The sequence below is a fragment of the Triturus cristatus genome, chromosome 6 (assembly GCF_964204655.1).
Source record: "Triturus cristatus chromosome 6, aTriCri1.1, whole genome shotgun sequence".
Classification (NCBI taxonomy): domain Eukaryota; kingdom Metazoa; phylum Chordata; class Amphibia; order Caudata; family Salamandridae; genus Triturus; species Triturus cristatus.
The window spans coordinates 787,943,124-787,970,181 of NC_140589.1; the positions used below are offsets into that span (position 1 = coordinate 787,943,124).

A 27,058-nucleotide genomic window follows, 5' to 3' on the forward strand; every position below is an offset into this window, starting at 1 on the left:
TCAGTCTTACTCATGCAGGAAGATATTCCTGCCAACTCCTTATCCACATCTGTGTTCTTCCTAGTTTCCTTAGTGTGGATTACAGGGCATGCATCAGTCTTCTATCAGTTTAGCAGAGATATACATACTTCACATCAAGGAACACATCAAAGAACATTTTTGAGGGGTGAGTATATGCAGTATTTGGGTCTGGGGTTGGCAGGCATCCAGGGAAGCCTACCAACCCCAGATATTACTAAAAAGTCCCGACCTTGGGAAAACCAAGGTGATGTGGCTTGTAATGATCCCAGTAAGTTTAATTAGCAAGAACTTCCAGCAAATGCCATATAGACAAAAAATAATCACAACTTCTCAATTTCCATAACAGAAAACTCCACAACAATTGGCAAACAGCAAATGTCCCCCATTCCAACTTTCCCACACTTCTGTTAACACTAGTAACTATAAAGTGTGGATGGCCCTGTTCAACAGGACAGGAATAGGCCAAAATGTTGGCATATTTGTTTTACTTGTAATTTCCTAGTAAAGTGGTGACACTACCTGTAAATTAAATGCAACGACAGGGCCTGCAGCACTGATTGTGCTCCCCCTTAAGTAGTACTTTAAACCTGCATCAGGTCTACCTCTGCAGCCACTGTTTGTGCAGTTTTAAACTGCCATTTCAATCTGGCAAGGTAAGCCTTTAGCCAGGCCCAAACCTTCATTTTCATTGTCCTAGGGTGGGCCTTGGACAGCACAGAGTGTAATGTATTTAAAAAGTGGGAAATGTACCTTTTAGTTTTACATGTCCTAGTAGGGAAAATCTGCTTTTCACAAGTGCAACACCTACCTCTCTCATAGGATAACATTGGAGTTATCTTATTAAATTTAATAAAATAAAATGTACAAATGGGAGCAGGTAACCGGATCGTTTGGTGTCTTTCGAATTGTAATGAAAAAGTCTAACTCATAGTAAAGTTGGATTTTAAATTACAATTTTGGAAATGCCACGTTTATAAAATTGGTATTTTCCTGCCTTTGCCATTTGGTGCCTTCAGCCTGTCTCTGGGTCACATGACTGGGTGTAGTTGACAATTGGGTTTGATGTATTCCTCCTAGACAGCCACACACAATAGAGAGCGTAGGTGTGCCGGGATGGGTCATCACTGGCAGGATGGGAGAGAGAAGCTGGGCACAGACACACTTACACTTGAATAGGCTGTGTCCTGCCTCCACACAAAGGACTGCATACCCCCTAAAGTTAGTCAGCAGTCAGGACCAGGAAAGCGGGGCAACTGTGCACTTCAAAGGCCAGTCTCTTGAAGCTTCCCCCCAATTTAAAGGCACAACTGGGTGGAAATACTGGACCTCATACACCAAATCTACAGTACACTTCTGGACCTGTGGATACCCTGCCAAGAAGAAGGACTGCAACTCTACTGGACTGCTATTCAGAAGGACTTCTGCCATGCAGTCCTGACCTGCTGCCCTCTTGCCTGGGTGAGAAGGGCTGGACCTGTATCTCTTGAACCCAGAGCCCCAGAGTGACTGCAAGGCTAGCTGACCACCTGATCTGAAGCCTCAGTGACACAACAGGATTCCAACAATCTTGCACCTGCATCTGTGGTGTCACTCCAGTCTTGAACCATTAGAGATGGGTCTACGGTCTACCAGCATCTGTGGATCCAATGGAACCAATGCATCTCCTGTGTAGCACAGCCCAACCCCGAGCAAATCCAATGCATCACCGCTGCTGCGTGAATTGGACCTATCCCAAAGAACCACATCGTCAATTGCATATCTCCGGTTCTACTGATTGCATTATTGTTCTTTTGGTCTGGTTTCATTTATTAAAAAGTACTCTATTTTTCTAACTTGGAGCGGAATCCTTTTTGTGTGGTGTTTTTCACTTTATTACTGTTTGAAGTGTTGCACAAATACTTTACACATTGCCTCTAAGTTAAGCCTGACTGCTCTATTCCAAGCTACCAGTGAGTTGAACACAGGTTAATTTAGGGTTGGTTTGTGCCTCACCTTCACAGGTATTGTGGTTGCTGCTTGACCAGGTCTCACACCCAAGTCAACTAACAACCCAATTTCTAATGATCTATATTAAATCTTATTGCATGGTAATGCTGCTGACATTCTTCCATTATGGCTGCTTAGCATTAAATTGGCCTTAGGTCCATTAAATATTTCTATGAAGTCTGGCACCTAATCCTGTATTTTTGCCCTCAGCATATTGTTGCCATGTAAATAAGCAAAACTGCAGAGTCCAAACATACAATTTGTTGTGCCGTTGGCTAGAAATAAAGTATTCGCTGACGGGTCGCAAATGACGAAGCCATCAGATAGCTGTTCACAACAGTTCCCCAGGCTAGAAATAAAAATGCAGCCATTGTCAGACTTTCAATTCCCTGGACTGCTAGTGGCCGTTCTCATATCAAGGCAATTCTTCAATAATATCTGCTATGTTCAGAAAACAAATGTGTTGCTCCTAATGTTTACAAAAACAATTCTAGTAATTAGAAAATGTTGTAATATTTGATATAACTTCTGAGAATACAAAACATCATTCTATTCTCCTTTATAATTAGTGCTCCTGGTTTTAAAGTGCTAAAGGCCTTATGTAATAATATTCTAAATAGGAAATCGTAAATTGTGACAAATACAGATTTGCAATTTATTTTAAATGCATTATAATGGATTTGGTAGAAGTGGTTGCAATTAGCGCATCGACTTCTACCATATGCATTGGTATTTTGTGAACCAACCTTTTTGGTAATAGGTTGATTCACAAAATACCATATAGTAGTGGGTCGCAATTCAACCTACCTCATTAATATGCATGAGGTAGGTAGCAAATTGCGACTCACTACGATTGGCTAGAGTCATAGGCATGGTAACCTCCTGGGGGCAGCACACCACCATGTTTGTAATAATGCATTCTTTTTTTTTCATGCAGAAGGTTTTTCTCAATGGAAAATGGGATAAAGAAAAAATTGACAACTTTATGTTTTTTTACAAGTAGGCAGTGGTCCTAGTGACCAATGAATTATCCTAAAAACACTATCCACATTCAAAAAGGGGAAGGGGTCCAATGTGGAACCTTACCCGTTTGTGAATGGATTCCTTCCCCTTTGACTTGGTGATAAAATATTAATGTCCCGCGGCTGGACTTCGGTCACAAACATTATTACAGAATTTAAGGATTTGGTAATAGGAAGGGACGCCCTTTAAACGCCTGTTCCTAATACTATTCCTTATTTACTCAAAAATCATGTTACTGAATCGAAGTTGGGTTTGGTACATTTAAAAATGATATTTTGCGTTCTCACAGGCTCCTATTTGACCTTTGCAACCGTAATAATACTCTGTTCGTGAGGGCTTATATTTTTACAATAAATATCGTGCGTGCACAGCTGGAATTCTTCTTAAAAGGTTATCAAATTTACCGTGCTCCCTGGGTATCACTCTCTGAACCAGAGTGTATTGATAAAAGAACTGAAATGCATCCCCATTAACGTGGGGTATGTACCCTGGGCACTGGTCAACAATACTCGTGTGAGGCTCCAAATGTTTAAAAAAAAAAAAAGAATCCAAAAAAGTTCCAAGTCAGTATCAAGTTGTATTGTTAATTTACAAAGCAATGACTCAGTGGGGAAAATACAATACACATATATGTTTTCTTTTACAACTCATGACCATAGTAGTATGTATTGTATGTATTAACGTTATCATCTTCACGCACCGTGACGGTGCTATTTAACACCACAGGGACATCATGGCCGTCCTTTTTAGGTCTCGCTAAAGAGTGATACCCAGGGAGCACGGTAAATTTGAAGAATTCCAGCTGTGCACGCATGATATTTATTGTATATACATTGGTCTGAACACAGCACGTAGCACGCAATGCGCAACATGGCAAATGAACAAATATCAAATTTAACTGAATTAAGAGCCGAAACCTTTGCTTTCGCCAAAGATGCAGCAACTAAGATTTATGCACTCATACAAGAAGAAATCACGGCGTTCGCACTCAGTCGCACCAAGGAACAGAACATTCGACAATTACTTTATCTTTCAAAAAAAGAGATAAATCAAAGATTACATGCCAGCACCATGATTAAATATCATAAAGTGCAGAGGATCCCGAGGGGACTGAGAATCCCCTTGAAGCCATCATTATGCAAAAATTTACAACAATTCAAGGACCGCTCGTTCGCTATTTTGAACAAATGCTCTTTAGACTTGATCTTAATAATAATAGAGGAGTTATCCAACATTCCAGAGGAACTCACATAGAAATATCCACTGTCAAAATCGAATTAGAGAAATCCATGTCTGCTGAAGATTGGGCCAAAACATTAGAAGATATCAATAATCAATTATCGAGACACACCCAAGTGGTCAACGATAGGAAAATCCGTAAATTTCATAGGGATACAATTAATTATAAACTTGGGGAAGTTTAAACATGGGCAGAAATATACGCTAGACGGAGCAAGAATAAACCTTACACCCAGACCACGGATACATCCTCTTCTGGAAGTGACATATCCAGTCAACCTAGGAAAACACAGGATTCAGTCATACCAGCAATCGCTTCGAGTTCAGCCACTACAACTGGAGTACCTTTTTTAGAATTAGGTCCCGCCGACAGGGATAACCCAGGCGGAGCAAAAGAATGGGAAAAAGAAAAAGAAAAGGAACAGCCCCAGACGCGAACCATAACTTCGAAGAAAGACAAGAGCAAGCAGGGAGGACAATGAATAACTTAGTCATCAACATTTCAGATCATCAATTTTCTAGATTGGAATTGAGTACATTGCAAAAGGGTACTTCGTTCGTACCAACCAACCACACTAACAGTCTGGAATTAGACATTAGTTTCTTTAAACTTATGAGGAAATTACGTTTACGACACTTTTTTGAAAAAGTGGTTACTGAACATCCAGACACTACTGAAGTAGATCCACTGATGGGGTTAAAATTGAAAAGCACCTTCATGGCTCCTATTAGCCATAAATGTTTGGACGTATTTGAATCACTGGTAAAACAAGACCTGTCGAAACTCAATTTCCAAAAGAAACATAAACAGAACAACCTCACCCCGAAAGAATTGGGTATCTTGAGATCCATAGCACATAAATCAATTATCATTTGTCAAAAAGCAGACAAGGGAGGAGCACTTGTGATTTTAAACTCCAGCCATTATGATGAACAAGTTGAAATCCATTTATCTGATGAACATACTTACATGAAGTTGGGTATGAACCCGACGGAACAATTTACTGAAGTTTTGAAATCAATTGTTCAAAAAGCTTTTGATTCAGGTATAATTAATGATGAAGTCAAGAGGTTCTTAATTCAAACCAATCCTAGGAGTCCGACAATGTATATGCTGCCAAAAATACATAAAAATGTCTTCAATCCACCATTTCGCCCAATAGTGTCGACAAGAGGTAGTATTCATGAACCAGTGGGCAAGTACTTAGACCGTTATCTACCACCTTATGGAACCAAAATGAGAACATTCATTAAAGACACAACTGACTTTTTGAACAAAATCAATCAAATTTCTATTAGTGAAGAAGAAACAGTTGTATTGTTCACGGTTGATGTTAAATCCTTATATACATCCATCCCACATCAATTGGGCATAGAAGCCACGGAACATGCTTTGCTACACACTGACCACGAAGATGGCATGATAATCTTTCTTATGGAACTGTTACAATTCACTCTACTACATAGCTATTTTAAATGGAAAAACGATTGGTTCTTACAGAAGACAGGAACTTCAATGGGCAATTGTGCGGCCCCATCATATGCTAATATCTTTATGGGTTGCTTTGAAGAGAAATACATTTTGTCAGTACCAGAATGGAGAGCACATCTCAAGATATTAGTGAGATTTATCGATGATATTTTCATCTTATGGAATGGGTCAGTCACAGAACTCACAGAGCAACTTGATAAACTCAATCAGGTAAACGAAAGGATTCAATTTATACATGAGATTCAGGAACAGTCAATTAACTTCTTGGATGTAAGAATCACAAAGACCTCCAAAGGTTTTGAAACAGATCTTTACAGAAAAGAAACGGATAGAAACAATACCCTCTCATATGGAAGTTTCCATCAACAGTCACTGAAACATCACATGCCTTACACACAGCTATTAAGGGTGAAAAGAATGGTATTGAATCCAGAGACTGGTGTTGAACGCATTAATGACATGTTACAACGAATCAAGGAACGTGGTAACCTGGAACATATACTGACTCAAGCTCAAACTCGCTGTGCACTCAAAACCAGGAATGAATTGTTAATACCAAAAGAGAAACCTGCACAAAACCGCATGACTGTGGTTTCCAAATGTTCTACTATGAGTGGTCCCTTCAAAAGGATCATCAAAAAACACTGGTCGATATTACAGTTGGAACCAGACTTTAATCATATCTTTGAACAGGAACCTATCTTTGCTTACACCAGAGGAAAGAACTTGGGAGAGATTATCAAACATCTCATCAGTCAACCGCTCACAAAGGAACTGTAGCATGCTGGAATTGCAATAATTGTCACAACATCATAACCGGCTCCTACATAACACATCCCATGAAGGGACACAGAATCAAATTAAAAGTGACAGCTACATGTGACACATCGGATTTGGTGTAACTATTAAAATGCCCCTGTGGAAAAGCTTATGTAGGGCAAACCGAAAGGAAGATAAAAACACGTATAAATGAACATAAAAGTAATATCAGAACCAAACATATGAAGTCGACAGTAGCTAGCCACTTTTTAGAAGCTGGACATAACATCAGCCAACTTAAATTTTGCGTGTTGGAAACTATTGTCAGATGTGAAGGAAGAGATAATTGCAATTAGCTACTACACCGTGATAATCATTGGATCCATCTCCTGAACTCTCTGAAACCCCATGGGGTGAATGAACGTATGGAGTTTCAATGTTATCTATGATTTATCTCTTATTGGATTTATTACATTCTTGTAACCTCATCTTAATTTTCATGTTACTTTTGTTACCTCATTATCATTCCTTAAATTCTGTTCTGACTTCTTGGCTATTCTTTCTTCTATACTCTTTCTTTGACTAGTTTTTCATGCTATTCATTATTCATAATTTTTTAACCTCAGAGATTATGTCGTTTATTAATACACATACATGTTTTCTTTTACAACTCATGACCATAGTATGTATAGTATGTATTAACATTATCACCTTCACGCACCGTGACGGTGCTATTTAACACCACAGGGACATCACGGCCGTCATTTTTCTATCGGGTTATCCACTAATTTCACTGTTTTACAGCACCAGTACGTTGCCATTGTTGATAACTTCCACATACTTTTTAGTCCTACTTTTATTTCCATGAGTTTTGATCCATGGCTCTTAAACCAAAGCATGGAGAGTTTTTCATTTACTCACCGACCACGCTGTTCGCGCTATGACCTTTATTTACGCGCATTTAGCTTCATAAGTAAGTAATCTTGTCATTTGAGCATGCTTTGACTATCACTCTTGGTTCATTGACTTGCATTCATTTATTTTTTCGCGTCCACTGGAGAATTTTTCTTTTGTTTATTTCACCTTCAGAATCCTTTGCCTGTTACTCTTGGTGTTATTGGTTTATCGCACTTATTGACTTGCATTCATTTATTTTCATCGCGTTCACTCGAGAATTTTTGTTTATTTACCTTCAGAACAGCTGATGACACGGGTCATCCGTGTCATTTATTTAAAGATGTATTGTCTCATTTCACCTAGATTTCACGTGGTGTATACGCTTTTTTTTTAATCACGCACGTATATCTCACTACTCACCGTTTATGCACACATTACCATTACGACCCCGTGGTCCTTGTATATTGAAATGCGCCTTTCTACTTTTCCAGATTATCCCCAGATGAAGGCCTTGTTGGCCGAAATGCATTGGGATATGTGAAGTTTCATAATTTGCGATTTACAATTAATGCATTATGGGAGATGAAGTTTAATTTTCCCCACAGAGTCATTGCTTTGTGAATTAACAATACAACTTGATACTGACTTGGAACATTTTTGGATTATTGTTTTTATTGAACATTTGGAGCCTCACACGAGGATTGTTGACCAGTGCCCAGGGGACATATTCCACGTTAATGGGGATGCATTTCGGCTTATATTTTTAGACATTTCCATCAGCATTTATCCTTCTTTATTTTTTCTCATATTTTTCCATTTATCCTTATTTTGTATTCAATCAGGGCACGAGTCAGGGGTACACGCAGGTACACGGCGTCCGCCCATTATTTTCACAGGGTGGACACCGTCCTCCCTGCCAGGAAGTTGGGCCCTACAGAAATATGTTGAACTTGTCCCAGTATAAGACACCGGGACAGGTTCAGCAATGCCTGCATGTTGTCTTCTTTCCATTCCAGCAGCAATGTGCAGGCAGCGAGGGGACTGTTTTTTTTTACCTCCAGCCAAGCCGAAGTTAAGGGGCCATCAGGCCTCCTTTTGTTTGAATATCCTGACTGGAGGTGTCCTGGAACCTCACACTCAAATGTAAATGCACTGGAGGGGAAACAAAGGCACACAGATTGCCTTCTCTTGACAGGTGCTTAAGAGAGGCATGCTTTTGCCTTTGATCTGTCCCTGTATATAAATGCAGCCACTGTAAGACTGTCAGATGGGGTGCTCTGTCCCAGTATTTACACAAATCACTTAAATAGCACTATTTTATTTCTTTTAAAGCGCTACGTCGTGACGTCATGGCATGCGTCAGGATGTCACTTGCATCGTGTCTGACTTGGTCAGTCCCCCCACTTCTTTTTATAGGACTTGTGCCCTGTATTTAAATCAACAATGGGACATGTGCACTTGAGTACAAGACGGACTTTAGTGCTAAAACAAGCAATATATAAAGTAGCACACATATCCACCAAACATTTAAATGAAAAATGTAGCATTGAAGCACAAACATATGCACACAAGCACCCGGAAAGCAAGTTAAATTTTTTTAACTCCCTGACTGTCAGTCTGCACGGTTATTGGCTTGGTAGCTATGACTGAAACACTGAAAATCATTCAAAGACGACCTATTTTCATTTTTTCCCATATTTAATAATAAACACAGACAGGGTTGGTCTTAGGATTTTTTGGACCACAAACCAAAGGGGACATGCGAGGAAATGTAGTTTTAGGAAGTGACTATTAATCCTTTTTGGAATTGTTGAAGCAGCTTGCATGAAACTACTATCATGGTGAGGATATCGGACACGTTGATAAAAGAATGAATAACCCAAGGCTTGTAAGGCTCTATTAAGTGGACACATATTACATTGATCATACTGGATGGAAAAATTAGATGGAGATTTTTCTAAAACAGATATATTTACTCCAATGTTCCCCAATTGCATCCTGATTAGCGCATGATTAAAACTCCAAGATAAATTGTCATAGAGACAGTATCGCAATACCATGGTGTCCAGAGATTTAGTGCAAGATAAAGTATGCAGCCCTGAAGATTGCTCAGCCAGAAAGATATGAAAGCAATCAATGCATAGTGGAAAGCCTGTATCTCAGAATATCATAAACACACATATTATTTGTCATGCATCTTTTCCTAAATATAGTTTAAAAAAATATTGCCTCACAGGGGTAGATTTTGTGTATTAACTTTAATGGGATAAAATGTTTTTTTCCCCATTAAGGCCAATATATTTAAGTCAAATGATATTCTGGTGCCACAGCAGTGGAAAATAGCTTGAAAGGCTCTAGAGAGATAACGAAAATTCTGACAGATGTACTCCTAAAGATTTACAATTCGCATAATGTTTTTGTTAGGATGGGACTGCCCCCTGCATGGTATATAGTAAGATCACCTGGCAGGAGTGCCCTGACTGCAGGTATCTGGTATCCTGTTTTTGAGATTTTTGGCCCCAGGCTCACATTAATCTAGTGTGCACATAGGACTAAGCCTGTTCTGTGACCTGAGCATGGTCTTCGACTTACCCTGGACCTTTGGGGCTGCACCAAGCGCACTTTCCATAGTAGCAGTGGACTACAGTGCTTGTCACGGGTTCTAGTACAGTAGTGGCAGCATGTTTAGTAGTCCGAGTGTGACCAGTCCTTTTTATGTGGATCACAGAAGTGGTGGCCTAGTGACCACTTGTCTGAAGTTCCACTGCTACAAGCTACCCCACATCTTCGTGTTGAGAGAGAGAGAGAGAGAGAGAGTGAGTGTGTGTGTGTGTGTGTGTGTGTGTGTGTGTGTGTGTGCGTGTGTGTGTGTGTGTGTACAAATTCAGGTGAAATCCGACAGACACCTCACAATACCAGACTGGAAGCAACTACCCAACTATTTACTAGTGAATACATTTATTAGGGGGGGTTGTATCACCCTCCACCCCCTGAAGCTATGCCCCTAAAGGCAATGAGGCATCTTGTGAACTTGCCATCTCTACTAAATTGCACTCGATCCAATCCAAGTTGTTTGCTTTATATAACTGACCTGTCTATGGAATAACCTGTCCCTGTTCTACCTTAGATGTCACACACACACACACACGCACAGATTGTAGGTTTCTTCTGTAATATCAGAGAGAGTGGTAGCACCCAAAAGTAATGGCCTAGGGTTTCCAATACTCTATCCGCTGTCTCAGACCGGTAGACTTGTCCCTCACATTTTCGCTGCTCGGTATCAAGAAGGAGAATGTCTCTCAATAATATGCGGTGTACCCTTGTCAAACAAGAGATCACCATCTGCTGCCATGCCCTTTCAGGAATGGTGGAAGGGGGTGGATAGTTGCTCCCTATTGGTTGAACTGGTTTACAAAGGAAGGATAACCAAATAAACATGCCAACATTTGGGGTACTTGGTGGGTAAGTTTTCAAATTTGTGGATGCCTCATAGATTCTGTGTCTTGCGGTGCAGCCACTCTCTCAGGGGTATTTTGATCTTGCTGATCAACTTTAGTGTTTCAATTAGCGTTTTATGTGTGTACATAAAATAACTCTTTATCAATCAGATAATCAAGGATACATTATGATTTATTTGTTTGGGTATGTGTTCTTATTTAATTATATTGTCGGGTTTTCTTACTTAATGGTATACATTCTGTGAGGTCATAAGCACAGCAATTGGTATTTAAATTTTAGTTTTCATCATTTAAAGAACTTAGGGAGTTTAATTCCAATCCTTCCTTGAACTTTAACCGTGGTTTTTAAAGTGGATTTCAAAGTCGTTTTTATAAAAAATAAACTCTACTTCACTTTAACTGTTAACTTTTGAATTTTGCAGCATATACTGAATACTGCTTTGTTGTGCACAATCCCTGCTGTGTAACACTGTGCCAATCCCTTTGACTAACACCTGCATATTCCCAACCGTACTGCACATAGCCTTAGGCCACGCACAGTGAGGCTTGACTGCAGGGTCCTGCCTTCGGCCAAACCTTCACACTCACCATCCATCCTCTCACTTGTGCCCCAGCTCCAAAGCACACAGAATTTGGCCATGTGTACTCTGGTCACCCACCAGGCCATGTGCTCAAACCCCCCTTTGCACACCAAAAGCCACAATTCACAAACCCCTTTGAACACCAAAAGTCACAATTCACAAACCCCTTTGAACACCAAAAGCCACAATTCACAAACCCATTTGCACACCAAAAGCCACAATTTACTAAGATTTTCATTTTTTAAGGAGATTTAGGAAGATCTTTTAAACATGTTAACACTTTCGCTGCTGTGAAGGTGGGGCACCTAGAGCTGTTTTGTTAAAAGAAATGTTGCCATTAGGTTGTTAGATTCTTTCATCTCTTTGTGCATCTCTGCAATCTAGTTGATGTTTTTATTCCACGTTCTTGACTACGCATTGGTAAAAAGGCCACATCAATATATCAATGAAACCTGAAAATGTAATAAAGAATGTGGAGACTGTTTCATTCTTTTAAACAGATTTGCTTAATATTTTGAGGCATTTATCAAATGGAATCATGGAATGCTAAGTGAATGTGGCTGTATATGTCCGGTGATAATACCAAATATGTGTGGGTTTTCCCTGGGAATATAGTGTGAAAAATACGTTATACAATATAAGAGTAGATATCTAAATTGTAGAAGAATCACTATTTATAGTGCACTGTTCATTTGATGACAGTTATAAAACCCATGACTATATTAAAACTATAAACCAAATTCAAATTTTGTGCAACCATAGGAGTTTAGTGGTGCAAGTCAATCCTCCCTTGCCCCGACTGGCTGGCAAGTAAAACAATTTAGCATTTTTTTCCGAAACATAGTAGCTTCCTCCAGTATACCTCTTACAGGAACATATTCCTGCCAATGCTTACCCCAGTCTGTGTTTCTCTGGGTCTCTTAAACATGGGGGTACTAGACATGTATGGTTTTTCTATGGTTTCAGGAAACCCACAGTTGAAAAACTGCGCACAGTGTATGTGGGAAAACTGTAAAGCAATAAAGAGCAATATAGCAGGTTAGGGTTCCTTTTTTTGGGGGTCAAAGGTATCACTTTGGGATTTACGGAAACATGCCAACACCATATACTTTTAACAGCTACCTACAAAACAATGTATGTATCTGGATACAAGATCTTCTTTGCTCTGATTGGCTGGCTGGTAAATTATGCTGAACATGATGTTTGTCAGATGTTTAGTAACTTTTTTCCCCAAAACATGGCATTTCCCTCCATTCTCTTTATTGCAGGAATATATCCCAGACAATGCATGACCCCATGACTCCATCTGTGTTCTTCTGGATCTCCTATGGTGGGGGGTGGCAGGCATATAGGGTTTTTCTATAGGTTTGGTGTGCCCACAGGTGATACACTAGGTGGAGTGTATTTGAGAAATTTGGAAAGCAACTAAAAGTGAAATGCCTGTGTAGGGTATACGAACCCTGGACTGTATGGAAATACACCACAACAATATATTTTTAACATCTACACTGAGTTCCCAACTGCCCTTACCATGATCGGCTGACTGGTTTCCTTCCAGTTTCATTCATGTAGGAACATATCCCTGCCAAGGTTTCACCACAGCTTTGTTCCTCTGGATCTCCGGTCGGGTCACCAGAGATGTATGGGTTTTCTATGGGTTCAAGAAGCCCATAGATAGTAGTGCTTTTTGGAAATTTGGAAAGCAGCTGAAAGCGAAAAACTGGTTTCGGGCGCCTGTCATTTGTTCACAGATATCACTCTAGACTATATAGAAACACACCACGGGCATATATTTTTTAACATTTACACATCCCAAAGTTTTTTTTCCACTGTGGGCCAGACGTCCCTTACTCCGACTGGCCGACACAAAGATTTTTTAGAATTTTAGAGTATTCCGCAAAACCTGGTAATTCCAGCCATTAACCCTCACCCAGTAACATATACCTACCAAGGACTGACCCCCAACGTTGTTCCTATGGATCTCCTGGGCATGGGGGTAATGGATATGTGTGGGTTTTCTAAGAGCTATGAGTGACCACAGGTCATAAACGGGGTGCAATGCATCTAGGATCTTTGGAAAGGAAAGAAAAGTGAAATGCAAGTTTTGGGAACAAGTTTTTGGTTGCCGGTGTGACCCGCGGGCTGCATTGTAATATAATCATAACCATCTATGTTTATTTTCTGCACATTTGTAGGTTTTTCTTACTGGAAAATCATGTTGAACTTGAGATTTGTCTGATTTTTTCATTTTTTCCCCAAAAACAGTAATTTTGGCCAGTGTTCCATGTGCAGGAACACATGACAAGGCTCGACTCCCAACTTCACTACTGAAGGGTCAGAATGTGGGGGTACGAGACATAAAGGAGTTTTGGGTTTTCAATGACATCAGGGTGCACAATGGCAATAGACTGGGTGCAATGCATTTGAAAATTTGGAAAGAAACTGAAAACAAAACGTTTGGTTAAGGATCCAATTTTCTGTTGCAGATATCACCAGCGGGCTGTATGCAAATTTATCATAACCATACATTTTCACATCTACACAACCTGAGATTTGTATCGCTGAGTGCCAGATCTCCCTCAACCTTTTGGCTGGTTGGAACAATGCTGAAAATCTGACAAACGTCATTCATGTTTATTGCAATATTTTTTCTCATAACATCGTAATTCCCTTTAGTCTTTCTCACACAGATAGTCCTGCCAAGGCTTGATCGAGATCTGTATTCCCCCTAGTTTACGGAGTGTGAGAGTACCAGATATACATGGGTTTACAAGGGGTTTAAGCAGGGATCCACACACTAGACACCACAGAATGTTTTTGATGGGGTAGCTTCCATAGAGAATATCTGCAGTATTTCGGCTTGAAGTCTGTCAGCACCCAAGGAATCTTAATGACCCCAAACATTTCTAAAATGACGAGACCCATTAGAAACCAAAGAGATGTCACTTGTATGAATCTCAGCACGTTTAATTAGCCAGAATGCCCTGCAAATATCAAAGTAATGATACATAAACAGAATTTTTCCACTTTTTTGTGACAGAAAACTCCAAAACTAATAGCAAATGGTAAAAGTCCCACATTATAATGTTCCCAGACTTTTCCTGATAAAACTAGTACCTGGCATGAATGAGTGGGCCTATTTCATGGGGCAGGAAAAGGCAAACAATTAACTATGCTGTGGGAGGGATGGGCGAAACACAAATCTAGGAGGCCTGATTCGCTTCTCTATTTTGGCGTTTATTTCATTTGTGCATTTTTAACAGAAAAATAAATAATCAAATTACATCTTAGAAGGAAACAAGATAGTCTTGAGGTGGTTATTATGGTCTTTGGATTCATCTTCTCCCAATGATAACATTCTTTTTTTCCTTTGTTTTAGAATTGGGCTTTTGTGGTGACTCGTCCCCGGTTGGTCAAGGAAAAAGACAGGGAGAGTCAGGTAAGTAAAAGGTCTGGCGGATTTTGTTTAGGAGGGACGGAGACTATCACCACACCCATGGGTGTTGGGTTAGATTGCCTTCTAGGGTGAACTGTAAACCACTACACACCCTACAATCTTTTAGTCTAGTTCTCTCACTTTATCTACTGGATTGTGAGGATGGGGAAGTGCACAAGAAGATTATGTGATTTCATGCTTTGCTTAACTTACGGTCAATTCATTTCGTTTTAAGAAAAAATTAACTACACCCTTCTTTCTCCGGGTCTACTTAAAGGCTTTCATCATCCTTTCATGGGATAGTCCTTTCTTCTATCCCAACCTTGGTTGTTTCATTACCAGTAGGTCATGCCTTCTTCTTTGATGCCCTTTTCATACACCAAATAACGAAAGAGGAAAATTCAACCAGAAAAAAAAGGAAGGGGGAATACATTGGTCCTAAAAGAAAATCACTGGGCGAGGTTGCTTTTTTCTGATACCTCCATTCCAATAACTATAACAGTGCCTCAATCTGGCCTCTCAATTCTCACCCGTCTCTATTTGCTCCCTTTTCCCCTCTCCCAAACTGCCCCTATGTCTTCCCTCCCTGCACCCAAACGTATCAGGAAAGCCGCAACTCTCCTGAGTTGCGGTGAGGAGTCACGCTTCCCACGGCGACCAAAACTCTTCACTCCAGGTTTTTGGCGTGGTGTCATTGTGGGCTGGTCTTCTTTCTTCATTTCCTTGCACTGCACTTTTGTCGTCCTCCGCAAAGCTAGTCCAGCTCCTGTCTCTCCCAATGCCGTTCGACTCCACGCTACTCTTCTCGGAGTCTTCTGGGTGCTTCCCCCTCTTCTCCTCTGCCAATCCGTTTGTACTCCACTGGCTCCCCACCCTCCAATTGTCACTGGTCGTCGGCGTCTGAAGCCCTGCCTTCTTCTTTCATCAGCAGCTTCTTGCGGATGACGTGAACCCTTTCTTCTGCTCTTTTTGTACAGGAAAGGAGTTGCTGGAGCCGTTTGTCGTGCTGGACTGAAAGAGGTAGGTGGGGAGTGATTCGGGGTGTGGATTAGGACTTCTTAGGGTTAACAGATTGGGTTCAGGGAGCGGGACCTTGTCTATTTCACACATGTGAAGACGAAACTGACAGTAGACTAACATGGTCACATTTTTGGAATGTTGCTGTCCATCACGATAGGCCCAGCCATACAAATGAGGTACTGTTTTATCTATAGAAACAAGGCAAAACTTGGTGATGGGACTTTGCTGTTCTTCATAAATTCCAGAACTTGCTGCCACATAAATGTGAGAGACTTCTGTTTATTGAACAAAAATTCAATGTTCGTGAGGCTTTCTGGGTAACAAATTGTGGTGACTCAGCAAGGGGCCAGACACTGTTTGGATTTTTTCTTTGCTGGGTGCCCTAGCTAGGAACCGGTCATAATCTATGGTCCGCAATTCCACAGCTAGCACGATTAGCACAATCCAAGGCAACAGAATAGCAAATTAAATTTGGAAAATGTTATATATATGGAATATATATTGTTGAGCATATGAGGCCTAGCCAAGGAATGTCTCAATACGAATGTAAACATTTTTACGACTCTCCTCAGATGTTGCATGTTTCATCAATAACTCGAGGTTGTTATCCAGTAGGACTTCTGAAGAACAAGAACACTCTGGACCACAATTCCACCCACCTCACACGTAATGCATGGCATGACATCAAAGTACGTAATTGTTTGAAGATTGAGTATCCAGCTAGTCTGTGGAATATGAGAGAGCAGAGGAGCTAAAGCAGTATGTAAATATCGGCAAAAAGCTGCCAGAGAATGCGAGCGAGGGGCCGATAACGACGGCCCGTCCGGTTTCCAGAACAAGTTATTAAGACTGAAGAATGGAGAGCTAACAAAGAATCTAGCAACACCAAAACATGGATGCAGCGAAGTAAGTGCAAAATAAATGTGGCATTAATTTCAGAGGTGCATTATATGCAAACAAAGAAGTAGATGGGTTTCCCCAAACCCCTCTTTCCTACCAAAAATACTTCATTTTTTTAAACTTTGCTTGTCATTCTTTACAGATCAAAGATCAAATGAAAGGGTTCATTACACAAACAGAGGCGTGATCACAATGTTGATACACCCAGGGATGGGTCTCAGATGATTAAACGTTTGATGATTAGTTCCCAACCAATACTCTTCTTTCTTTGCTCTATTTCTTTACAGTACTATTGATAAGTGCAGTAACTGTCCTGACGACAGTCACAATTTGGGGCCTGGTGAAGATCTCCTTGAATTAGTGTCCAATACCTAGGAGATGGAAACATGTAAGCCCTGAATCTATGAGTTGTGCAGTGCAATATGGATGTCAAGGCCTCAGGATCTAACTAATTATGGAGGCCAACACGAACTGAAGGCACAATTATCATAACATTATAGGGAACTGCATCTATTGTGGGACTCAAGTAACATACAAGTGTTATCAATCATTGAGATAACTAAGAAAATTAAATGATTCCTCTCAGGTTTGATGATTAAATTGCAAAACGTCTGTCTACCTACATATTCAGATCCACAACTCTACCACAGAGAACAGAGATCCCATTCCAGGCGTCCTATATTAGGCAATTTATTGGCAAACCAGGTATAAAATATATGCAAAGGCCCAACACGTTTCAAACTTTACAGTCCTTGATCACTGGCCAAATGGTTGACAATCTTTACAAGCCACGTTTTCAGACCTCTCAATCGCATAATTCCAATTCAGCTCATATGAGCGTCATAGTGACTCCTCCATCACTGGTGCATTATGGTATTGAAAGTTCGCTGCTTGAAAGGTTCATTGATCATCCTGTAATAGCTAAGTATATTGTCACCAAACATGTTATGCCACATTACCCAGATTGCCATTACAATATTACTTTAGCAGAATGTTCCATAAAAAGGGCAGTTACATCAAGCCACATGCACTCGCTTCAATCGGTGGTGGTGCGTCTCCCGGCTGGTTACCGTTATATTCAAATCCACAACTCTTCCAAACTAATATAGGACGCTTGGAATGGGAGTGCGTCTCTGTTCAAATGGCAATCTGGGTAATGTGGCATACATGTTTGGTGACACTATACTTACCTAATACAGGATGATCAATGAACATTTCAAGCAGCCAACTTAAATACCATAATGCACCAGTGATGAAGGAGTCACTATGCGATCGCGTGAGCTCAATTGGAATTATGCTAATGAGAGGTTTGAAAACGCTGCTTGTAAAGATTGTCAACCAATTTGGCCCATGATCAAGGACTGTAAAATTTGAAACATGTTGGGCTTTGCATCTATTTTGTACCTGGTAGTTTAATATAGGACGCCTGGAATGGGAGTGCGTCTCTGTTCTCTGTGGTAGAGTTGTGGATCTGAATATAACGGTAACCAGCCGGGAGACGCACCACCGCAGATTGAAGTGGGTCCTTGTGGCTTGATGTAACTGCCCTTCTTATGGAACATTCGGCTAAAGTAATATTGTTATGGCAATCTGGGTAATGTGACATTACATGTTTGGTGACAATATACTTACCTATTACAGGATGATCAATGAACATTTCAAGCAGCGAACTTTCAATACCATAATGCACCAGTGATGGAGGAGTCACTATGACGCTCACATGAGCTCAATTGGAATTAGGCTAACGAGAGGTTTGAAAACGCCGCTTGTAAGGGTTGTCGACCATTTGGCCCGTGATCAAGGACTGTAAAGTTTGAAACGCGTTGGGCCTTTGCCTAATATAGGACGCCTGGAATGGGAGTGCATCTATATACATATATATAAGCACCTGATATTTGGAGTCCGTGCCCATTCTATTTGATGTACGAATACATTTGGGTTTGTTTTTTCAATATATATAAGTTTCATGTCATGTCTGAGTGCGCACAAGTGCAATGCAAAGTTAGTAATTTGTTGTTGTCACTACATGTCTGAATATTCAAATGTTACATGTTTAATACTCACTTTTTACAACAGTTATATTAGTCTCACTGTTAGTAATTGGGAAATGAAGCTTTTTTGTCTCAATCTTGTATTATCAACATGAAGAATACTGTCCACATATGACTGTTAAAAATGTTGTGACAAAATCTATGACTGACAAGGATGACCTACATGACAAATATTTTTGGATTTTAATCCCTGCTGTTCTAAATAGGACTTCCCAGATTTATACAAATAACGTGAGCCCTGGCATACACCAAGATTGTATTATCAGAGCTCTTATACAAGTCAGAATTTGATTCAAAATTCCACATCCCTTAATCAGCTCTTAGAGTTGATTAATTGGCAATTTCACACTCCCAGTTGGCAAGGACAGCACTTGGACAGCCTCTGCCAGTTAGCAATCACTCTGACCAACTCCAAAAGCCCCAGAAATGGTCCTCAGTCATCCTTCCCCTGGACTTCAGAGATGCTGAGGTAGCCATCACAGACCTAATTCTGGCCAACTAAAACACCCTCAACCAGCCCTGAAACACCCTTAGCTGGCCTTCAGAAACTCATAGTTGCGCATCCCAACCCCTTAAACTGACTTCAGATATCCCCAGCTGGTCCTGAAGACACTTTCAACCAGCCATCAAAGCCCATCAGACTTCCTGTGTTAGTCCCCTGGGATTCCTAATAGGCCCTTAGGAGACCCTAGGAGGCTCTTACATTCCCTCAGACAGCAGTCATAGACCCTGAGCTGGCCCTCACAAACCTTCTGCCCCAATTTTTCAACTTGCATACCCCCTCTACTGGCTATCAAAGCTTAACTGTTACAGTTTCATGGCCCTGCTAATTGCTGCAGATTTCATGTAAGCAAATGTTTACTGATAATGTCTTGTAGCAGGATTGTAGATAGACAAATGCATGGCAATTAGCAGAGCTAAACAACAGAACCTTTTCCTCAACTGCTAACAATTGATGTCTTACAGTTACATGGAGACGATTCATACAAGAGGCTCTTTCCTCATTGAAGGACTGCGCTAGAGGACCCCACCTTCCCTGCATAGCACATTGATCAGTTAGAACTGGTCGCTCACCTACTGACTAGAGTGACTTTCCTGAGGGTATAAAGCACCAATAACAGCTAAGTGGAGTTCCGTCTCAAACCTACCCAGTCCAAATGATCATCGTCCAAGCCTCTGCATTCTAACTATGAAAGTAAAGTTCCTCGGCAGTGAATGCACAAGCAAACACAACTCCAAATATTGCGGTCCTGCCCGGCATTGGAAACTTCCTTCCCTTCAATGCAGATGACAGCTCCGAGACTCCTCTTGGACCAGCTGAAGGGCCTGCCATAGCATTAGTGTGGCCACTCGTATCCTATTGAAACTGCTCTACCACTGCACCGTAAGAGGTGCTGCCATCATTACTCTATGGTTCCAAAGGACAAGAGATAGTATAATGTCTACAAAGCATTAAGATTGCAGACTGAAGAATAGTTTCTACCTATATTATATCTTCATGCTTTAGAGGGCGGTACTAGCTGCGGTCATTCTCCTCCAACTCCTGCTTGTGTTTAAGTCAGTCGTGAGTTCAGGGAATATTTATTTTCTCAAGCAAGTCTGTCATCTAATCCTGTATCGTTTGCCCTCTGCACATTCCAGTAATATTAAAAAGTGAAACTACAACTTTAAATTAACAATCTGCTATGTGTGTGGCTGAAAATCCAAAACTGGCTGAAAATTGCACAAATGATGGACCATATGTTCACAACAGTTCACCAAGTTAGCCATGACACAATGTAGCCACTGACAGGATGTAAACTCCTTGCAGTGTCAGTGATATTATTAAAGAAAGTAGGGTTTACTCAAAACCTACCCACAGGGGTTGGGTATGTTACAAATAATTCAAAAAAAATTCTGCACACCACAACCTGCATCTTGGGGCATCCCACTTCAGCCATGGGCTTACTTCACTGTGATTGATGGCATTCTGCTCAAGGAGCACATCTGCACGCAAAGCAATTCCCTTCAGTGCCAGGAACTACAATAATAAATGTGCACTTTTTCGAACTAAAAAATATGTTGTGCTTTAAGGCACTGTTTTTTGTTGGTAAGGGCCCCACAGATTTCCAAACGATAAAGCTTAACAAAAGCCGTGGACAAGCAAAATAATCTTTGGCAAAGCCACAAGGCTAGCACACAATTTGAAACGTATTTGCTTTGTCAGTGCATGTTTGATTATATATTTTTGTAAACATATGCTTGACATATATTTGTTGTGTCGCTGGTTCTTTTTGGGCCCCCACCTTTTTTGCTCTCTGTTCTATTGTGTACTTATTGTTAAGTTTCATGTGATTTGTGATTATTTAATATCAGAGTATTCCTCCCAGGGATAACCTTGTTGATTACACAATAACAGACCAATGGATGAAAATGGCTGGATGAAAGCCCCCATAAGAAAGCATATTACAGATATCATTTTAGTGACATGAAAATGGTCTAGGCTATTTAAGACCTAAAACGGCTACACAAAAAATCCAAAGCTGGTAAATTTCAATCAATTCAAGGAACTCACTGGAGGTTTGTTTTTCTGTGAGCTCCCCTAATTGGTTAAAAATAAGGCATGAACTTGGGCTTTTTTTTTTTACTTTGTCCAAAACAAAATTGTTGCAACCAATTATGCCGCTCACTGGGCAAAAGTGGAGAGAAATGAATACTATACTATACTATACAAGAGTGTATTTCTGTGGTGACTGCGATAACTCTGTAATATAGGAACAACTTCTACCCTTACAATTTGACTTTCGTGAAGTCCGTTTTGTAGACCGGTTGGTGCTTGGCTTACACAGTCCTAAAGATACTCCTGTTGATAGACTAAAGGGACTGAAACTTCAAAATGTTCGCCTTCACTGTGGCTACAACGTTTTCAAATTCTATTGTGCCTCATCCTTTCAGGATACTCTTAGAACACTCTATACTAAACAAAAAGTGATGAAAAAAGTGATGGATGGAATGCTCAAATTAATCTCAGCCACTGATAATCACTCAGATCACAGTCCAATCTATTGTTAATTTCCACACTGTGCAATCTCAGTTTAGATCCAGACATATGCAAATCAGTCTTGACCCTGCTCCAGTTGAAACAGTCTAGCCCTAATTATTAGGCCAGGTCCTTCCTGAATCGGAACACAAGCAACCCAGTACATGTTTTGCCCTAATTAGCACTCATTAGCCACGTATTAATTCGTTCCAGTGGCACAGAGCGCACAGGACCCACATCTGGGCATATCTTTCGCACTTAGGGTGACACACTGTAGTAAACACAAAACAAATTGGTGGAATGCCACTGACAATCACTTGGGTCTCATTCCAATCCACTGCTAATTTACACACTATGCCACCTCAGTTTGGACCTAGACATTTGCAAATCAGCCCTGACTCTGCTGTAATAGGAACAGTCCAGCACGAAGTGCCAGGCCAGGTCCTCCCTGAACCAGATCACAAGCCAACACCTTGTTTTTGATCATAGGGCCCAAACCGGCGCTCTCATCTTCAAAACGTGTTTTATGTGATTAATGAATAGATGTTCTGATGCTTTTTCGTGTAGCCTTGTTTGATTATACAATTTTGTAAACCTATGTCTGAAATACATTTGTTGTGCTGCTGGTATACTTTGTGCCCCCCCACCACACTTTTTTTGTATCCTTATATCATGGCAGTCCTTTGAACTCACCTGCTATATTGAGAAAATAAATGTGCATCACTTAATGTGTTCAAGAACAAATGAAGTAAAACAAAATGTAATATTTGATTAACCAATAAAAGAACACTTGGCCTTGGATGCCAGATGAATTGTAGCACTTATAGGAGGAGATATATACTGTGAAACATAGGCCCTGTAATACAACTAGACAATCACATCTGGAGCTGGAAACCTTGTCCCTTTTTATATTTAACTCCCCTGTCTGCCAGTGATGGTTGACGGCATTGAAAAGCACTCAAATAAACTCTATGTTTAAAGTTTTTTCCCCAATTTAACAACAACAACAAAAAAAGACCAAGAGCACATGTGCTTGGGGAAGTGGTAACCCCAGTGCTTTAAATGGGCCGGTACTGAGTACTGGTACTTTTTAGGTCTCGCCTAGCGACGCAGCGCATGCGCTGCACGCTTGGAGAGATCTATTGTCGTGGATTTTGCTTCCGAAGGGGAACAAGAGATGTGCGCGCGTATAAACTTGTCAAAGGAGAGCCTGGAAGAGCGAGCCAAATGCTGAAGCCACGTCCCGCACAGCCCCACTCGGAGGAAAACAACCCGCACACGAGCCCGGCACTTCAGATGACAGAACGAGTGGTCCACGTGTACTTTGGACGGGTAGAAACAACGGCGCGTACCTAGCTCCAGACAGAGGAGAGAGGCTCCAGACAGAACTTAAAGGGACAATGACTGCTTGGATATTGGTGATCAAAGTTGCTAGTTTTTCCAGCAGTCTGCAGTGGCTTCTTCTGTAGCCAGGCTGTCCACCGCGCTCACTTTCTTTAAAATGCGCCTCGGGCTCACTTACGGAGTTAGCCTGCCCCCTACCAGCTTCCCTACGCCCTCTAACTCACGGTAGAGGAAAACAGGGCTCTGAATTGTCTGCCCCATTCCAGAGGGTCCATTGCAACACGCATTCACCCGCCTATCTCGTCCCGTTTGTTAGACAATTGGCTGGAAACATGCTGCTAGGATTTGCTGGATGTTTTTATATCTGGTGCGCGTGGGGGGATGGGTTGTATCATTATGGCTTGGCTGACATTTGATTTGTTTTTTTTTGTCTACACGCTGCCACACATCATTTGCATTCCACAATACCATTGTCAGCATGCCCTTGCATATCTCTTCTTCTTTATACTCCTCTTGCCATCCTCATATTGGGCTATTACATGAATTGCATAGCCCTAGAGGATTTTGAGCTGAAGCCAGGACTCGAACCACTTGATTCTACGCTATCATATAGCACGTACCTGTCAGTTAGTTCCTCGTTTTTATGGGGGAAGAATTCAGTGATTTGCCCAGGATCACAGGATGTTGAGCCGCGGCCGGGATTCGAACTTGGTCTTTGGGTTTCACAGTCGGTAGCTCTAACCACAAGGCCGCACCTCTTTCGCCTCAAATACCACAGCTTGCGCAGAACCTGCAGTGTGAGGATGAGCCAGACACTACATCTAGACGGTATATAAATCCGTGATGAATTGATTACAGGTACGGGTTAACCTGGGGGCCCTGTTTGTAGGTGACATATTATTGCCTCAGGACAGATTGCGGGACAGTTCGTTTCCAATTTATTATGATTGCGGGCAAATTGCTTGGTAGACTGCTTACAAACGGCGTGACAGGCGTGTGACAAATTGGAACTCCAAGTACACGACTGAGTCTTTAATCTTATAAGCATACCACCGAGTAGTGTGCTACCAGTTTCCAAGCACTCCAGCGCCTCCTCAAAGATAGTGCTATGTGAATGTGACTACAGAACAATTGTTATAATAGCCTATTATAACATTAGTAATAGGAGACCAGAGTCTCTGCGACTAGAAGGGTAGTGCGTGCATTGTCTTTGCGTTCGCACATTGGGATACATTTCCTCCCTGAACGCCGTGCCCCATCCTTTTGTCCAAACGTGGAATCCATAGAAACTGAAACATTGAATCGTGCCATTTTATCAAATCTGGCTCTCGGCGGCCTCAATGAACAAAGGGGCATATTATCAAGCACGGCGTTAAAATTATCGCCGCTTTAGCGGCAGAAAACTGCCGCTAAAGCGGCGATAATGGGCTTGATAATATGCCCTTGTGAATTCCCAAAGACGCCCATGTTGACACCAGAACATGGGCTTCTATGGGAATTCTCTGCGGCATATTATCAAGCCCATTATCGCCGCTTTCGAGGCAGTTTTCTGCTCGCTAAAGCGGCGCTAATTGTAACGCCGTTTCTTGATAATATGCCCCTAAGTGTCTCTATAACCCTGCAGCTGTTAGGCCTGACACTGTTGACGTAACAAGAATGTCTGATGCTTCGACACACGTTGGGTTGGGCAAAGGCATTTGGGAAGGACCGGCAGCTCCGGATGTGGTAACAGGCGAAGTGTTTGTGCCTACACTACATTCCTGCAGCAATTTCCAAGAAATCTCGTCTTTGTAAGCCGACTCGTGTAAACCCTCCCATTCAGAGCAGCCTTGCTACAGTACTGGGCGAAATAGCCGGATGATACTTCTTGTGATCTTGAGCAATTACTATGGGTGGGCCAATAAATGGACTGGATTTCCCCCACTCTCCGGTGTTGCGTATATGGGGCACTGTTGGTTAACTGTGGGGCTAGTAACATCCGTCCATTTGCAAGTTGTGCACACAGAGTCCACGGGGAAATTAGGATTTTACCCAGGGTAATTCCAAATCCGTTTCGTGCGGTAATCATCCTTATTCCCCTCCATGCTTTCACACACAGATGTTCGTTTTCGGCTTCTGCTTTAAACATCTGAACCCTGCAGGTGAAAGTAAAGAGCTCCGGCGCACCTCGTACTGCTGCTGGGGCCGATGCATGCTGCCCCATCGGATTCAGGCGCCCACTCGTAGTGAGCTCTGGCGTGAACCGACTTCTTCAACGAGACCCTTCCCTAGAGGTTAAACTACTGCAGATTCCTACCTTGAGGGTGACTCCTGCTCCAAGGCTGCTGCCTTGATGTTAAACCGCCGGAGCAAGATTGTGCGCGGAGTGTAAAAGCTATTGGCATTGTAAATGACAATGCCTTTTTTTCATGTTTTACAAACGAGAACAAAAATAAAAGGCATTGTTATTTGCAATGTCAATTGCTCAAAGTCGCGTAAATGCGAGCCCTATTGCATTGCAAGTGCTTGTTATTTTGAGAGGGAGAATACCTGCACTTCTCAAGAAAAACATAATACTTTCAATTGGAGAGTACCGGCACTTCTCAGAAACGAGCAGGTACTCTGGTACAGAGTACCTGCACTTCTGTTTTTCCATTTCAAGCACTGGGTAACCCCAAGGCTTACCTGACAACTGGTGGATCTTGCACAACCGAGAGTCCAAGCATTTTAGTCTAGACCCCTTTCCATAATAAATTGGACTGCTGCCCCAAAGCCTCCCCCCCGCTGCACGGCAGCACTGCACGAAATAACCTCTTAACTGCAGTGCAACAGTTTCAAGATCATTTCTAGACCCTGCGTTGCACAAATAAAACGGGACACTTTCTGAAATGACAGCTCTGGTCTACTCGCAATAAAGTGTCATTCAAACATAAGCACGTTTAAACCCTGGAAACGTCACACTTAAGCCAAATGAAATACTGGCAACTTCGCTATGATTTCCTATATATTTCACAGTTTATATTTGGACGCATTTTTTTCATACCTTAACGTTCCTATTTTAATGCGAATAAAATAAATTAGACATCAACACTGCGGATATAAATGATAGCGCAACAGCGGAGCACTACAACTAATAGAGCCTTGAGCATTGCATATTATGTGCGATGACTGCGCATTAATGCAAAACACAACCTGTAACAGAAGAGCTCCGAACCATGGCTAATACACGGGGAAAGGCAGGCAGTCAGCTTAGCAGCGCAGGCGCGATCGGCATTGCAAGGAAACCTTCAGGCGGGTCTGACAGAGCACCCCAGGAAAACACAACCCCACAGATTGCAGACCAACATCAATATTTACCTATAACACCACCTGAGGACCCTCGGCAGACCCCGGCTCAGTGCTTACCTGCGGTATATCCGACTTGCGATTTCTCCGCCTTACTTGGTTTCGATTCTTGGGAAACTTAGGCAAGAACAAAACTTGAACTGACCCTGAAGAGTAGCCAATGGGGAAGCGAGGCTATTTTGATTGGTGCGCTAAAGGTTATATTAGGAGGGGCTTCTTTAGTTCTTATTTACAGATCCGTAAATAGTGCAGTAGGTTAGGAAAAGAATTCCGGCACCGCAAGAGAAAGAACCGGCCGCTCTGGAAGTGCGGGAGGTCGAGAGTATCAACTAACAAAGTCCAAACGTAACAAACACGTTTTTATTTTTTTCGCGCGCGCCTACAGGGACTTAAACTCGTGACAAATCTCCTAATGGGACAGAAGGAACTACTGCTTCTGGTCGGGGAAAAAAGTTTGCAGTCCTTCACATCATTGCTTTCTGCTAGTGTACTAACAAGAAAATATCAA

General features: G+C 41.5%; 1 protein-coding gene across 1 annotated transcript in view; it reads right to left on the reverse strand.

The window, feature by feature from the left end:
* Positions 1 to 26,664, reverse strand: part of LOC146817879 (interferon-induced, double-stranded RNA-activated protein kinase-like) — a 512,572-nt gene extending 485,908 nt beyond the window's left edge. Inside the window, exon 1 of the mRNA XM_085611365.1 lies at positions 26,611 to 26,664. The gene's annotated coding sequence lies outside the window, so the exon portion shown is untranslated. The remainder of the gene's footprint in view (positions 1 to 26,610) is intronic.
* Between the last annotated feature and the right edge of the window lie 394 nt (positions 26,665 to 27,058).